This window comes from Galeopterus variegatus, unplaced genomic scaffold, assembly GCF_000696425.1.
Source record: "Galeopterus variegatus unplaced genomic scaffold, G_variegatus-3.0.2 Scaffold4075, whole genome shotgun sequence".
In the NCBI taxonomy this organism is placed as follows: domain Eukaryota; kingdom Metazoa; phylum Chordata; class Mammalia; order Dermoptera; family Cynocephalidae; genus Galeopterus; species Galeopterus variegatus.
Window position 1 is genome coordinate 1 of NW_007730186.1, and position 5,561 is coordinate 5,561.

The following is a 5,561-nucleotide window of genomic DNA, read 5'->3' on the forward strand; positions in this document are numbered from 1 at the left end:
CCATAATAATCATATACAGTGTATATTGACAAAATAAAAATTTAACAAAAAAAAAAAATCAGTCTTAATACGTCAGCAGTTACCAATTAAAAGACAAAGACTCTCATAATGGAGGAAATAAAAGAACCAAACTATGCGTGATTTACAACAAATACTCTTAAAGCAGAGACACAAGTAAAGATTGAAATTAAGAGGAGGGGAAAAAGGTTCACCTGGTGGCAAATATAATGCAAAAGAAAGTTAGGTGACAATCTCAATACATAACAAAATAGAATTTAAGGTTAAAAATAAAGTGCATAAAAGATAAAAGAAAAGATGTTTACAAAATCAAAAAAGGAACAATAGAGCAACAGTATATAGTAACTGTAAATATATATAAACTCAACAATACAACCTCACAGTCTGTAAAGCAACAGCTGAAAGGACTGCAGGCTGAAGTTGATTTTTTAAAGTGCATTTGGAGATTTTAGCAAACCGCTCTCAAAAATTGGTAGATAAACTATACAAAAAAATAAGTGGAGATCTTGAAGGGGAGAACAATAAAATTACTTAAGTTCAGCTTATTATTATTATTTTTAAAAAAGAGGACCGGTAAGAGATCTTAACCCTTGACTTGGTGTTGTCAGCACCATGCTCTCCCAAGTGAGCCATGGGCCAGCCCCTAAGTTCAGCGTATTAATAAAGCCTCAACAAATAAGAAACTGATAGACTCTTCCAGATTAAAAATGACTAGAGAGACAGGAAAAAATTACTGAAATTCATGATTCTGGATTGCAGGGCAGGAGGTTGAGGAGTAAAGAGAGCTTTAAGGATCTTTATTGGGAAAACTGGTGAACTTTTAATATATACTGTAGATTAGATAATAGTATTACATCCAAGTTAAATTTCCTGAATATAATCATCCTCCTGTGTTTATGTAAGACAACGTCCTTATTGTTAGGAAATACATTTAAATACAAGGGTACTTCAAAAAGTTCTTGGAAAAATAGAATTAATAGATAATATTACTTTTTGCAGTACATTTGTATTTAGCAGTAAAGGGGCATGATGCCTGCAGCTTACTCTAAGATGGTTAGGAAAGAACATTAGAGAGACAGAGGCAGAGAGAAAGAGAAAGCAAATATGGCAAAATGTTAAAAAAATTGTTGAATTTGGAGAAAGTGTGCATAAGAATTCTTTGCACTACTCTTGTGACTTTTCTATAAGTTTGAAATTACTTAAAAATAACAAGTTTTAAAATGTCATAAATAACCTTTGAGTTAAAAGAAAAAATATAAAATATATAAATACTTAGAATTGAATAAAAATTAAAACACTACATATCAAAATGCATTAGATGTTAAAATTAAATTAAAGCAGAAAGTAGAGGGAAATGTTTTACCTTTAAATACACTGATGAAACAAAAAAAAGTGAAAATCAAATGAGCTAAGCATTCAACTCAAAAGTTTGGTAAAGAGGAACAGAACAAACCCAAAGAAGGAAGGAAATAATAAAGATAAGAACAGAGATCAACGAAATCGAAAACTAAAAGCAATAAAAGAGATTAATGAAAACAAAAGCTGCCCTTTGAAAGATACTTATATATGTTGTCTCAGAAAATAGAATGATGAACAAAATCTGCCCAACTCATTGTATAAAGAAACTTTCATTACAAAACAAACAAGAAAATACATGCAAAGCAAGCTTCAAGTCCATGTTTTATAAAAGTAAATACAACACCCTATGTAAAATGTTAACCAAATAAAACCAACAGTAAATGTAGAACTGCAGAACGAACAAATAGAGTTTGTTCCAGGAATGCAAAGATGGAGAACACCAGAGGAGAACACCTTCCCAGCAATGATGAAAACAGCTAAGAGAAGTTCTCTTAACAGAATGGAAATGATAAAATAATAACATTGGAACATCAAGAAAGAAGTAAAGACTAGGTAAGCAAATATAAAGTAAATACAATAAAGTTTTCCTCTTTTGAGTTTTCTAAATTATGTTTGGTGGTTGAAGCAAAAAGTACAACACTGTCTAATGTGGTTGTAAATGTATGTAAAGAAATTATTCAGCACATTCATACTTTAAGTGGGGAGAGTAAAGGGATGGGAAATAAGGGAGGTGAGGTTTCTGTAATTTACTAGAAATAGTAAATGATGACACCAGTAGACTATGACAAGTTATGTATATATGTAATACCTACAGCAACCACTTAAAAAGTTATGCAAAGAGATACACTCAAAAACAGTATAGATAAATAAAAGTGGAATTATAAAAAATGTTCAAGTAAGCCACAGAAAGGCAGGAAAAAGTAAATAGAGAAATGAAACTTAGAACACACAGAAAACATGGGCCGGCCCATGGCTCACTCAGGAGAATGCGGTGCTGATAACACCAAGGCCACGGGTTCGGATCCCATATAGGGATGGCCGGTTGGCTCACTGGCTGAGCGTGGTGCTGACAACACCAAGCTGAGGGTTGAGATCCCCTTACCGGTCATCTTTAAAAAAAAAAAAAAAGAACACATAGGAAACAAAAATAAAATGACAGAATTAAGTCCATGGACTGAATTGTGTCCCACAAATTCATATGTTGAAGCACTAACCCACAATGGGAGTGTATTTGGAGACAGGGCCTTTTTGAAAGTAATTAAAATTAAATGAGGTCATAAGAGTAGGTCCCTGATCTGGTGGGATTTGTGTCCTTATAAGGATAGAAAGAGAGACCAGAGTGTGCTCTCTTGCTCTTCCCCCTCCTTTTCCTCTCTCACCATCTACACACCCGCGTGAGGGCACAGTAAGAACGTGGCAACTCTCCATAAGCCAGGAAGAGCCCTTAATAGAAACCGACCAGGCTGGCACACTGATCTCAGACTTCTAGCCTTCAGAATTGTGAGAAAATAAATTTCTGTTGTTTAAACCACATTCCTTTCCTTATAAAGCCCCAGTCTACTGTCTGACAACCCATTAAACCATTAACCCAGTAATACATGAATGGATACATAGGGTATAGTCCTCATGATCCAATCACCTCTTAAAGACTCCACCTTTCAAATATCATATTGGGGATTAAGTTTCAAGGTGAGCTTTGGAGGGGACATTCAAACCATATCAAGCTACGATGAAATCAAACTAGAAGTTAATGACAGAAAGATAACAGGAAAATCTGCAAACACTTAGCAGCTAAGCAAACACTTTAAAACAATCCATAAATCAAAGATTAAGTCTTAATGGAAATTTTTATGGGCACAGATAAAGCAGTGCTGAAAGGAAAATTTACAGCATGAAATGCATAAATTAAAAAAAGAGGAAAATCTCAAATCAATAATCTAAGCCCTCACTTCATGAACCTAAAAAAAGAGGATCAAAACAGACCCAAAGCAAGCAGAAAAAAGTAAAGATCAGAAATCAATGAAATTGAAAACAGAGAAAATCAATAAAACAGAGTTGATTGTTTTAAAGATTAATAAATTAATGAACACCTAGCAGACTGACAATGAAAAAATAGAGAAGATAGAAATTACCAATATCAGTAACAAAACAGAATATTACTACATATCCTGCAGACATCAAAAAGATAAAAAGGAGATACTACCAAAAATTCTACAATTTGACAACTTAAAATGCATCACTTCCTCAAAAAACACAAACTGCTAGAACTCATCCAATATGATGTAGATTACTTGAATAGCCCTATAATTAGTAAGGTAATGAATGCAAAAGCTAAAATCCCAGAGAGGAATCGTCAGACCCAGCTTTGAGAATTCTACCAAACATTTAAAGAAAAACTAATATCACTTCTACACAGCCTCTTCCAGAAAACAGAAGAGGAGGGAATATTTCTGAATTCATTTTGTGAAACTAATACTATCTTGATATCAAAACCAGATGAAAAAGAAAACTACAGATCAATATTTTCATTAATATAAGCACAAAAATTCTTAACAAAACATTAGCAAATACAATTCAGCAATATATAAAAAGTATTTTATACATCATGATCATTGGGTTTTTCCAGGGATGCAAAGCAGATTTCAATATTCAAAAATCAACCAATATAATCTACCATATTATCAGACTAAAGAAGAAAAAAATTACATGCTTATATCAAGCAATTCAGAAAAAGTTTGATTAAATTCAACACTCATTTATGATAAAAACTCAGGAAAAAATAACAGAAATAAAGGAGACTTTCTCAATTTAACAAAAAGCATCTTTAAAAAAACCCTAGAGGGCCGGCCCGGTGGTGCACTGCTACAGTGCGCCGCTTTGGAAGTGCGGCGGCGCTCCCGCCGAGGGTTCGGATCCCACATACAGACCGGCCGCTCACTGGCTGAGCGAGGTGCGGGCGCGACACTGAGGGTTGCGATCCGTTGCCAGACACGAAAAAAGACAAAAAGGAAAAAAAAAAAAAAGAAATAATGTTCAACATGACTAGATAATAGGGAAATGCAAATTAAACCATAATGAGATCTAACCACACGCCTGTTAGAATGGCTAAAATATAAACTAGTGACAATAAGAAATGCTAACAAAGATGCCAAAAAATTTGATCACACATATATTGTTGGTGCAGCCACTCTGGAAGAAAGTTTGGCAGTTTCTTTAAAAAAAAGACTAAAAATGCAGCTATCATACATGCAGTCAGTATATTCCTGAGCATTTACCCCAGGGAAACGAAGGCTTTAGTCCACACAAAAACCTATACATGAGTGTTTATAGCAGCTGTATTCATATTAGCCAAAACCAGGAAACAACGCCAATGTCTTCGAAGGGTGAATGGCTAAACTAACTGTACTACATTCACACCATGGAATGTGTGAATGCACATTAGAAATTATTGATAGCAATTAGAAATTATTGATATATGCAGCATCCTGTGTAATCCCCAGAGAAATAAGCTGAGAGAAAACAATCAATCCCAAAATGTTATGTATTGTATGTTTCCACTTATAAAACATTTTGTCTTGAAATGACTAAATTATAGAAATGGAGAACAGATTGGATACCATCTCACCCCAGTTAGGATGGCCAAAATCCAAAAGACACCGAAAGATAAATGCTGGCGTGGCTGCGGAGAAAAAGGAACTCTCTTACATTGTTGGTGGGAATGCATAATGGTGCAACCCCTATGGAAAATGGTTTGGAGGTTCCTCAAACAGCTGAAGATAGATCTACCATACGACCCAGCTATCCCACTGCTGGGAATATATCCAAAGGAATGGAAATCATCAAGTCGAAGGTATACTTGTTTCCCAATGTTCATTGCAGCACTCTTCACAATAGCCAAGAGCTGGAATCAACCCAAATGTCCATCATCGGATGAGTGGATACGGAAAATGTGGTATATCTACACAATGGAATACTACTCAGCTACAAAAACGAATGAAATACTGCCATTTGCAACAACATGGATGGACCTTGAAAGAATAATACTGAGTGAAACGAGTCAGGCAGAGAAAAAGAAATACCACATGTTCTCACTTATTGGTGGGAGCTAAAAAAAAAAAAAAAAAAAAAGAAAAACAAACAAACAAACTCACCCACACACACACACACACACACACACACACACA